Source organism: Coptis chinensis, chromosome 3 (genome assembly GCF_015680905.1).
Source record: "Coptis chinensis isolate HL-2020 chromosome 3, ASM1568090v1, whole genome shotgun sequence".
Lineage (NCBI taxonomy): Eukaryota > Viridiplantae > Streptophyta > Magnoliopsida > Ranunculales > Ranunculaceae > Coptis > Coptis chinensis.
The window spans coordinates 71,938,933-71,951,453 of record NC_141458.1 but is presented as its reverse complement, the minus strand read 5'-3'; the positions used below and the strand labels follow the sequence as shown (position 1 = coordinate 71,951,453).

The window sequence follows — 12,521 nt, the reverse complement described above, 5'->3', positions numbered from 1 at the left end:
TACACCCAAATACCCTAAAGTATCCATAATCAACATCTCTGCCTGACCATACTCTCTATGGATAATTACTATTTAGAGGCTTTGACGGCGATATGTTGATCACATGTACGGCTGTGTGCATTGCTTCTACCCAGTAACTCCTCGGTAAGTTAGAGTGAGACAACATGCATCTCATCCTCTCTATAATGGTACGATTCATCCTCTCGGCTATACCATTGTGTTGCAGAGTCTTGGGAACGGTCTGCTCATGATGAATCCCATGACTATGGCAATACTCTTCACATGGCCCAATGTACTCACCCCTATTATCTGAGCGAATACATTTCAAAGGCTTCCCTATCTCTCTTTCCATCATGCTATAGAAAATCTTGAACACGCCAAGTATTTCATCCTTGGTCTTTAGACTATATGCCCATATATTTCTTGACGCATCATCAATGAAAGTCAAGAAGTACAAAGCTCCCCCATGGGACTTTACTTTCATAGGATCACATAAGTCAGTGTGAACTAGCTCAAGGACATTGTCCTTTCAGTGAGACGGGAATCTTTGGAAAAACACCCTATGTTGCTTTCCTACTAAACAATGAGTACATCTATTTAAATGCGTACCTTTAATGTCTAGCAAGGCCTTTTGTTTGGCAAGAACTTCCACGCCTTTTTCGCCTATATGACACAGTCTCTTGTGCCATAGTTCGGAGGAAGCTTCTTCTTTTGCCGCATTTACTTCTGCTTTACACAAACTAGCCAGTGTCTTGTAAAGAGAGCAAGTTTTCTTCCCTTTGGCTACTACAATGGAACCTCTACTCAGTTTTCATACCTCGTTACTAAACGAGTTTAGAAAGCCATCATCATCTAACTTCCCAGCGGAAATTAGGCTTAGTCGAATGTCAGGGACATGTCTTACATCCTTAAGTGTCAAGGTGTAGCCGACATTAGTTTCTACATGAACATCCCTAATGCCTACAATCTTTGAGACTCCACTGTTACCCATATGTACCTCACCAAACTCACCACACGACTTTAGGTAATGAAGAATCCCTTTGGTGGTGTGACGTGATAGGATGCTCCTGTATCTATCACTCACTCTGTATCCTGACATGAGGTACTAAGACAGCACACACCACAATCTGACACAATTCCCACTAGATCATCGTCGACTAGTGCGGTAGTATCTCTGCCTGTGTTTCTGTTCCTTTTCACCATGTCTTAATGTACACAATTATTCTTCTCATCTCTCTTCAGTGTTCTGCACTCATACCTGAAGTGACCCTTGGTGGCATAATAGTAACATTGTCTCTCTGCCTTAGGAGTTCTAGCTTCACCCTTAGATTTGCTTCTGTCATCACCTCTAGAATGAGATGATTTTCTGCTTTCACCTCTCTCCCGCTTCTTTGTGCCAAGTATCTCTAAGTGAGAGGAGCTGCTTCATGAATCCCTTCTTGTCTCCTCATCCAACAATGCCCCAGTAGCCATCTCTATGGAAATAACTCCATCCTTGGCGGCCCCATTAAGAAAAACTGCTAACATCTACCAACTGTCGGGTAGAGAGTTTAATAGTAACAAAGCCTCAACTTCGTCACCTATATCAATCTTCATCAAGTGCAACTGATTGATGGTATTGTGTACTTCATTAAGATGCTCAGATATTGAAGAACCTTCTTTGTACTTCGTGTTAGCAAACTTCTTAATGAGCAACACTTTGTTTTCGGCTGACTTCTTCTCATAGAGGTCTTTGAGTTTCTTCCACAAGCCAAAAGCAGTAGTCTCTTGGGATACATGGTGGAGAACACTGTCGTCAATCCACTATCGAATGTACCCTATTGCTTTTCATCGGGCTTGCTCCACTCACCAAAATAATCGCTTCCGGTTTTTCTCCCCTTTCTCAATGGGTTGTGCAAAGTCTTTGCAATAGAGCAAGTATTCCATCTTGGCTTTCCAAATGGTGTAGTTAGCTCTATTCAAACTAGTCAAGTGAGTATTCGTGGAATAGTCCATCTCTACAAGTTATTTAAACTTAAATCTTCTCTTAGGAATTTTGTCAAACACCTTCCGAGCAAAATTCGGATAACAACCTAGGTTAATCCAACCTGGCTCCGATACCATTTGTTGGGGAATAACGATACCAATCGACCCTCACTACACAGATAACTTGTAATATGCACCAATTACTATTCCAGACAAATTCTAAATATTCACTACAACCAACCTAGCATGCCCAACTCTCTAAACAACTATTAACAACAAATAATAATGCAAAGAAGTAAAAGCATACCACAACACAAAGATATACAGTGGTTCGGCCAATAGTGCCTACTTCCACAAGAGCTAATCCTTTTATAAAGTGGGAAGAAAGATTACAATCACTCCTTTTCAAATTTCACCTTACTAGATTACTCCTCTCTTTACAAGCTTTTCTCTCTACAAAGGTTATCTCTCAATTTTGATAGCTCTCAAAATTGGGTTTCTTTTTTCGTGACTTGTGTTGGCTTATTCATGTTAGGTTTTGCTAAAACCCCTTTCTTATGCTACAAACTCGCGGTTTCGAAAATAGAAATTCGACGAAAATAGACTTGAGCAGTGTAAGCCCTCGTGACAAAGCCATTTCAAGCGTGCTCCTCTTCAATTTCGAGAAAGAAAAGTCCAATGAGACTTGTTTCGGAAAAAACTGAGAAAAAAAAACTATCTTCTTTTTCTCCAAAGCTCCTTAGGCAAGACTAGTTTCGAGTTTTCGCTCTCTCAAACTTCTTTACGCAAACATCACCGGATTCTCTCCTTCTTCTTCATGTGAGGGAGAACTCCAACAGGATTTCTACTAGGAAAATAGGTTGCAAATGTTCGTTGTCTTAGTATTTCGGAAGGGCCTTCATTAGCTTCAGTAAAACAACGTCGAAAAGACTAGTTAAACACCTACAATTGGATGAGTAAAACTCCGTAGGCACCCCTAGCGAGTTTCAAATCCACAACCTCCCACATGTCTGATCCTCTGAGGGATGCACAACCACTGAGCCATATGTTCATGTATGAAGAGAAACACGATTAACAGGTGACAACATAAGTGCCCTAGTAGCCCTGTGAGGCTGTGAAAATTTAGTCATGATGTTGTGATGCAAAGTTGCAAACTGTTTGCCAATTGTTTTCCTGGAACAGTAAAATTGCAATGGATCCCATATTAAGCCTAATGGGTAGTAAGTAGCGCATTCTGGGCCTCCAAATAGTTGTGCTTGAGAGTTATGTCTTCAATATTCCATCAATCCATCGCTACGTTGAACCACTAAATCCATGAAGCAAACACGGAAAAAGGTTTGATCATTCAATCTCTAACATATCCTCCACACCATTTTAATTGATCGCGGCCGGTTTGTAAGTTTATTTTCATTCTCCATTATTATTGTTTTTTTGTTATTCTCATCATTCATAATATTCTTATGCTGAAAAAGAGTATGCAAGTTTTTGTGTTTTGAATCAAAAGCCTCTTCTTTTTCCTTTGAAGCAATGTGAGCAACTCTTGTGAGTCTTATCGTTGATCTGTTGTTCTTCATGTTGTCTTGCATTGTAGGTCTGCCATTGACGCCTTTGCTTTGCATTGTGACTTCTCTTGAGGCTACGATGTCTTCTGCAAATGCTAATGTTGTTCTCATGGCTGCTACTCGAGCTCGAGTTCGTAAACAGCCATCATTTCATACTTCTTCTTCACCATCATCCAAGAGGCCAAAGTTTTTTTTTTTGAAAAGGATTAATAGGGTTAGGTAGACCCTTATCTGCATTAGAAGATTATAATTTTACATAAACTTCTCCTCTTGCATCATTTGCATTTATCTCAGTTAACACACTAGTGAGAGGAGGACCATTACAGATAAAACTCTCATCAACATGTAAAGAAAGTCTTGCTAAATGATCAACACTCTTGTTCACTTCTCGATACATATGTGTGTATGTTACCTCCTGCAACTGATCTGCTATGTGCTTTATGGCTCCCCAAAGGTTGCTGCAGTACCATTGGGCATTCTCCTGACTTGTTAAGATACAGATAGACCCTTGTGAATCTGAACACACCGAAATCTTATTAAAGCCGTGTTGTCGATATAGTTGTAGACCGAGTGCGATTGCCATGAGCTCTTGGTATAATACCGATCTTTTGTTTCCACCTCCAGTGAATGTGAATATCACAATTCCATTATGGTCTATTGCTATACCACCATAGCCAACATACTGATTAGTCATAGAACCGTCGGTATTTAACCTGATGAATCCAGTGGGGTGTAGTTTCCATTTGCAGTAGAGGAGAGTCTTGTTCTTGTATTGAACATCTATGCCAAGTCTGATCAAAAGGGCTTTTATATCTCCAACATCAAGCATCGAGACTATTTTAATGCCAAAATAGATCTTCATGTCCTTAATAATAGAGTAAGCTAGTTGATCCCTATATTTTGATTTGGTCTGAAATCTTCTACCATTTCTCTCCATCCATATATAACCAACAGTTGCACATGCATAGACCTTATACACTTCTGCCTTGGGAGTCTTTTTTCTGTACAAGTTAATGAGGTCACACCATTCTCCATTTGAGGGCTTGACAAAATTCCCCAAACCGGCCATTTGTTTGACTTTTGCCCAAACCTTACTTGTATACAAACAGTCGAAGTACAAGTGTTTCGAGTTCTCCCTTTCAAGATTACAAAAGCAACACTTTGAGTTGGTAAGGACTTTTTTATGCATGAGTCTATCATGTGTAGGAAGGCTACCTGAGAACAATTGCCAACTATTGAAAGAGTGCTTGGGTAGCACCAATTTGCCCCACACCATCTTGCACCAGTTAGGCTGACCTCTTTTCATTCTAAGTGCTTGGTAAACAATTTTAGATGAAAATGTTCTTGAAGGAGTATTGAGCCAGATGACCCTATCATTGGGCAAATGAGTGTTTATATCTGTGGCTAAAATTGTTTTCTTCATATCACTATCGGGTAAATCATGTACTACCTGATTCCAGTATCCATTAGAGATCGATTAGAGAACTAAACTTTACATCTAAGGGTAAATCTATAAGATTTCTGGCCTCTTCTGAATTAATGAGTGAGTCCTCGATGCACCATGGATCATGCCACAATAAAGTTTGGTCTCCGGTTGAAATGCTATATTTGATTAACTTGATGGCATGTTTTTCTATTCTTGAGAATGCATCTCCAAGTCCAAGAGCAATCTCTGGGAATAGTCATAGTCCAGAAGCATTTGTTTTGATATGTTACGCCCATGTCCAAGTGATCCAAAGACCCGAGTCTTTACAAGAAATCTTGTATATGAGACCACAATATGTTACCCTATTCCAAATAATAGGATCTTGAATCCTAAGCCCACCCTCAAGTTTAGGATAGAGAAGGTTCTCTCTACTGGACTGATGCATTTTGTTTTCCATCTGAGGGCCACTACACAAGAATTTGATGCAAATCTTTGATACCATAAGAAGCACTCCTTTTGGAACTATAAAGGTCTTGGCCTAATAAATGTGAAAGGTTGCTAAGATTGAGATTATAAGTTGTAACCTTCCAGCATGACTCAGAGCTTTGTTCTTCCAATTTTCAATTCTTGTAGTTGTTCGTTCCACCAAAGGTAGGCAGTCCTTGATACTTATCCTAGCTGAGACAAGAGGCAATCCCAAGTATTTTATAGGTGGAGCTACAAGCTGCATCCTCATGAGTTGAGTGAAGTGAGTGCTTTCATCACGTGAGAGTCCTCCTATTATAAGAGTTGATTTGCTTAGGTTAAGTTTCATCCCTGTTGCCATTGAGAACTCTTCGAGAATAGCTTTCAGTGTAAGAATAGACTGCTCCTTTCATTTAATGAAGATTAAGATATCATCCGCAAAGCATAGATGTGAGACTTAAGTTCTCTTGCATGAGGGATCAGATGCGGTTGAATAGCTTTGTTTCTAAGTCCTTTTTGGAGTAAGAAACTTAGAATCTCCATTACCAATACAAAAAGATATGGTGACATGGGGTCACCCTGCCTTAACCCCCTTTTACCTTGGAAAGAAGCCCAAGGGCTCTCCATTGAATATAAGTGAGTAGTAAGGGCCGGGTAATGCAACACATGAGAATCAGTTCTTTAGCTCTCTTGGGAATCCCAATCTATCCAGCATGTAGGTGATAGCTTCCTAGTTGACAGAATTGAAAGCCTTATGAAGATCCACTTTTACAGTACATCTAGAAGTACCATGTTGTCGTGAGTAACTTCTTAATAGCTCGTGAGCAAGTAAGAGATTGTCTTGAATGGTTCTTCCTAGGACAAAAGCAGATTGGCTAGGAGCCACCAAGTCATGTATAACATGCTTTAGTCTGTTAGTAATAACCTTAGCTATGTATTTATGGATTACATTTGTGCATGCAATAGGTTTATACTCTCCGTATACAGTAGAAGGGTTTTTCATTTTAGGAATTAGACAAATAAAAGTGGAATTTATGCATCTAGGAATAGTGGAGTGTAAGAACATATACTTGATGTCCTTTGTGAAGTTAGCTCCTACAATACTCCAACACTTTTTGAAGAAAAAAGCATTATACCCATCAGGTCCAGGTGCCTTGTTATCAGCTTGTTCAAATAAAGCTTCTTTCATCTCTTCTTCCTCATCGATTAGGTTATCTTGTTGTACATGAGATAAGGTGCCTGTGACTTCAAGCCGCCAAGAAAACTATTGGGATATTTGGCCTTTACAAAGCCAATGAACATTTATTATTTATACATGATAATTAAATACACAAATATTATTATTATGTATATGGGTGAACTAATATCATATGATGAAACCATAAGTTCCATAGGTAATAGAATTAGAACAATCAAGCATATGAAGAGTCATGTGCGGGAGATTTGATTGTATCTATTTACCTAGAATGCTCACAGTTAGGGGTGAAGTCGGATGCTTTACTTATAAGACTGTAATATACATAACTGCTATATAATAAGATGATGATATCTCAATCATTTGAGTATGACTCTAAATTTGTATATTGGTGTAGTCACATGACTGACACTAAGGGGATTAAAGTGAGAACACACTATAAATTCGCTATTAAGGTTAGTGTGCAAATCTCACTCTACCAATTAATCCCTAGACTTGAGAGGAATTGTGAAAATTCATTGTGTCTCAAATTTATTACTTTGAGACGTTAAAAAGTAATGTCTATTCATAGACTAGACTTGACATTTTGGGTAATAAATGTAGGACGTCTTGAATCACAAATTTTAATAAAGGATCCACCACTCTATGGAGTTATGTATTAAGAAATTGTGACATAACTAATTGAGCTCAAACCCGACCGGTATAAGAAATAGTTTCTTAATGCTCAATTGATGTTAAATGTCACATTGGGTCAATTAGACATGGGTGTGACAGTGAAAAACAAATTCCCAATGGTCTAATTGTGAATACAAGTAAGGTGGAGGGACTTAGATATAATTAATGGTAGGAAAGGACTTTCTTGACAGTTCTAAGGGCCTTATTGTCAATATGGATTTGTGAATGGGCACTTTCCACATTAAAGACATATATATTAAAAGTGTTTTAGTACTTGTATGACAAGGACTTGTCCTCTTAATATAAGACTTGGAATCCTAAGTGGATCCCACTACACACACACTTATGTATTCTCAAAGTTTATCTATATAAGAGAACGACTTTTTGGAGAAAGAGACCATTAGTGTACAACTAAAAGTAGGAGAAAAGTAAAAGTGTATTGTGGTGTGTTGTGTGATAAATACTACTAGAAGGCTGAAGACTAAGTGATTTGGATTCAGCTTTGGAAAGTTTCTCTTTATTGTCAATCTCCAATTCCGGCTTTGAAGGCATTTTTCTTTTAATTCATTTTCTGATCAATAATAGATTAGCATGTCAAAGATGTAGGATTAAAGTAATCCCAACAATTTTTTCAGCTATATTAGTGTCTTGTTGACCCAGGAGAAGTGTATAGTATGCCAGAAATTCTGCCGAGACTTGAGAAGGACCACTGAGTCTGTCACCTTGTTCATTTACAATTAACCAAATATAATGCAGTGTCTGCCCTTTCTTTCTTTTATGACATTAAAGTAATAAGCATTGCATCTATCTCCGAACTCCAACCAGTCACAGTCAGTCTTCTATTTCAGATCCACTTGTTCCATCTTAGAAAGCTCTATGTATCTTCCCCTTGCTCCGTTTTCAAACTGTGCAAGTGTTGAGTTGTGTGGATCTGCCTGAATCTGTATCTATAAATTATACATGTCTTCCCTTGCTTCTTTAACTCTGTCATAAAATCGTGAGAATTTACATTTGGACCATCCTTTAAGAGCCTTCTTCAATTCTGTAAGCTTAGAAGAAAGAATGTATACTGGGGTTCCATAGTGTTGCTTGTCCCATATAGATTTAATCAACTCATGGAAAGAAGGATGCATGAACCAAATGTTGCAAAAATCTAAAAGGAAAATGCACTTTCTTGGAATTATACCAGCTTACCAACATGAGAGAGTGATCTGAAATGCCAGGAGGAGAGAATATGGCTTCGGTCATATAGAGATTGTTCCAAGCAGCATTTACAAGCACTCTATCGATCTGCAACATTTTTCTGTGAATTCCTGCTGCATTGTTTGTCCATGTGTAGAAAAGCCCCAAAAATTTCATGTCTGCTAAACCTGTAGTGACTAAACAATCCATAAAGTCTTCTACTTTCTTTGGATGAACAACGCCACAACCCACTCTTTCATTAGTGTACAAAACATTATTAAAATTCCCCATTATGCACCATGGTTTTGCAAAAGTGTTCTGCATACTTCTGAGAGTTCCAAATAACCTTCCTTCCATTCGGATCATTGCTAGCATAGATGACTGAGAGCTTAAACACATTGTCTGTAGAAAGGATTTTCACATATACATGTATATACTGCCTACTCTCGGCTAGCTTTACTACATCCAAAAAACAAGGGTCCCAACATAACCAGACCCTCCCACTAGGATCACTATTGTAGTTATCATGAAATTTCCATCCAGGGCAGCATATATTTCTAATGAAATCGAAATTCTCCTTTTTTACTTTAGTTTCTAAGAGGCCAAAAAGGCATAAATTATTCTCTTTCCTAATCTTATTTACTTCATGTGCTTTGGAAGGTAAAGTAAGTCCCCTTACATTCCATGCTGCAATTTTATTCATCATCGTCATAAAAGATTAGGAGTTATTCTTACCTGCCCCTTTGGTTCGCTTCTTTTTAGCTTTCTGATTTCCGATGTTCAAATCAGTTAGTTCAGAGAGCTTCTTTGTCTTAACACAAGAACCTTTCACAGGTGGAGTTGCAATCATGCCAGCCATTAATGTTTCTTGTTCTCCATCAGTGCCTGGAATGTGGTCTGAAAAGTATTCCTTTTCGAATTCTTCTTCACTTGCACTGTAGCCCTGCTCCTACTAGAAATGCCCCCTTTTGATACTGAAAATGTTTCTCTCCTCAAGTTCTTCTACTGGCAAATCGTCTTCACCTTCTATGATATACGGCACCATTTCTTGAGGATTAAAGTCAGTTCGAACTTCCTCGAAAGTATCATCCTGATGCACGTCAATGTCCTTGCATGTGTTCCCCATGTATGGAATTAGTTCCATGTTGTTCAAGTGTGTCTCCTCTGCATCTTGCATTGTGTCATCATCATTGGAGCTTAAAAACTCAAACCTGTTTGCTGCCCGTACTTCCTCATGCACAACTATTTGTGACTCTCTAAGTATTTCTTCAACTGGTTCTAGTGGTCTCTCTTCTACTTCTTGTCTCTAGCCAATTTTATGTCTCTCTTCTATGGGTTCCCTTGCTGTCCTGGAAGAGATGTTATTCAAAGATTGGGGGTCATCTGTTACAAGAACTGGTGAATCTTCACTGTGCCCGTTAGCAATCGGAGCACCAGTGTCATCTCTCGGGCAACTAGTTTGGCCTTGCTGAACCATTTTCTTTGGAGTCCACCTCTGCTATTGTGTTTTCTGATGAGGTTTTGCTGGTTTAAATGCTTGAGTGGGCTGTATTTCTACTGCCTTAGCTTTGTTCTTGTGACATTTGGCATCAGAATGTCCAAATATCTTACAAGTAGTACACTGCTCTGGTATCCAATCATAATCAAGACCAATATCAACTATATTTCCTCACTTAGATCCACTGTTATATGAGTAGGAAAGCTGAAATTAGTATCCACCACTACGCATACTCGTGCGTAAGTGATTATCGTACGGTTTGAAGTTGTCTCATCCATGCATATAGGCTCACCTAGTATGATCGATACAAAATCTATCCTGTTTTTGGTCCAGAGCTGCTTTGATAGATCCATCTTGACCCAAATGGGTAAGGCAGTGAACCTGCTTCTATGATTTTCTACAGCAGCAGACCAAGCTCTCACTACAAATATCCTACCTGCTAGGAAAAGGGGGCCATGGTCTATCACCAATTGTTTATCATCTTCATTGAAGAATTTGAAATAAAATAGACCTTTGTCGACCATCATGTCGAATCCACCCTTTAATTTCCATTGCTTGTTCACATCCTCCTTAACAAAAGGATATGATAATCTCTTTTCGACAAAGAAACCGACAACATAATCTTTCCAAAAATTTACCCCTTCCTCTATTATCTCAAGAGGGACTTCTGCAATGTTGTTGATAAACTTGGGATAAACTTTTTTAAGATTAGGTCGGAGTCTACTGTTCTTACTTGTAACTTGTGCTAAAAAGCGAGCTCCAAGATCTTTCTCTAGAGGAGCTAGGGTGTTGTGGTTGCAGAGCTACCTGATCTGCCACCACCACTTGAGCAGCTTGAAATTCTACTGGGTTTTTGCTTCCCATATTTTCCATGTTACTTTCGACTGAGAGTCAACGACTTTTACCCGCCGGAGGGCATCGGTCAGGCTTTGCCAAAAATGGGCAATTCCCTCCAAGAGAGAATTTTCGAACTAAAAATAGTTAAAAGTTGTGGAAAGTTCAAAATAGTTAAAAGTTGTGGTGGAAAGTCTGAACTACCCTTTCGAAGAACAGGAAGTAGTTGTGGAGGATGTTAATTTATTTACGTAGACAACCAGAAACCTAAAGATTCCACCACTCCAAGGCCTTCTTAAAATGAACTTCATTCACTCAATATTGAACAAAGTATCATTCAGTTGGAGAGAAACTGTGCAGATTTCAATCCTAATTCTGCTACTTTCTGGAAGGAGGGAGAATCAGTCCCATTTTTGTTTCTTGCCCGGGTTTTCGATTTGGTATATGATAATAAATCAAGTCGAACAAAGATGTCTGAAATTCTTTGTAACGATTTTCGGACTGTCATTGCTACCACGACGAGTTATCTGACTGTTGTTGTTTACCTTTCGAGTAGCAAGATTTCCACTTCTTTTTCCTGTGTGGAGCTTGGTATCTGTGAGCCTTCTCTTATCAAGGTAGTAGCTGAAACTTACAGGATTTTAGAGAAGCACATTAAAGAAGAGCTCAAAAATGGCGAGAAAGGCAGTATTACAACAACAAGTTGTTCATCACATCTCAAGTTATTCAATTACAAGCCTGCTCCATTAACTGTATGTTGTCAAAGTTTGAATACATTTCGCACCATTGCCAATGGATGAATCTGGGAAAGATAGTAAAGTAAAGAAAAAAAGCCATATAGAGCGACTTCTTAAAGCTGGTACTGATTGTGAACCACAGTATATAATTCGTCTACTTATGCTAAAGCTTGGAATCGACTTAGGGGAGCAAACTGTCTTAGTGGCTTTAGGGCAAGCAGCTGTTTATTCTGAAAATCGACTTCCTTCACAACTTCGTAAGTCTTCTCTTGAACAGGGTGCAGAGATTGTAAAAAAGGTGTACTCAGAATTTCCTGACTTTGATAGAATCATTCCTGCTCTTCTAGAAAGTGGTGTGTTGAAGCTCTCAGAGTCATGTAAGTTTACTCCAGGTGTCCCTATTGAATCTGTGCTAGCCAAACCAACTAAAGGGGTCTCCGAGATTCTTGATAAGTTCTAATTCTCATGTGAATATAAGTACGACAGAGAACGTGCTTAGATACACTACATGGAAGATGGTTCTGTTGAGATATATAGTCGGAATGGTGAATGAAATACAATAAAGTTTCAAGACGTGGTAAAATCAGTTAAAAGTTTTAAAAAATCCTCCGTAAGGTCGTTTGTCTTAGATTGTGAAGTTGCTGCCTTTGATGTGAAGAAGTAGAAAATTATGCCTTTTCGTAACAGTTAAAGTTTTGAAAATCGAAGAAAAGTCAACATAACTTCAAAAAGGCCAACCCGTGGTCCGAGCCCAAAGATATCGCTTTTGAAGTTCTATGGCTTTTCTTGACAAAATTCTAATCCGGTTTGACTTTCACTTAACAATTTTGACTTGGGCTTTTAAGGGCTTTTTCTCCATGAAACTTGGGCTTTCTTCATAGAACTTTCATAAAGAATCACTTTAGCTCCTTTTAACTTCTAATTAGTAACAAATTTATATTTATTCAACTCCGAGCCCGAAATACTCAAAACCTATATTATT

At 38.6% G+C, this 12,521-nt stretch overlaps 1 pseudogene; it reads left to right on the top strand.

Moving 5' to 3' along the window:
* Nucleotides 1–11,101: 11,101 nt before the first annotated feature.
* On the top strand, nucleotides 11,102–12,230 carry LOC147510682 (DNA ligase 1 pseudogene; annotated as a pseudogene).
* Nucleotides 12,231–12,521: the final 291 nt, after the last annotated feature.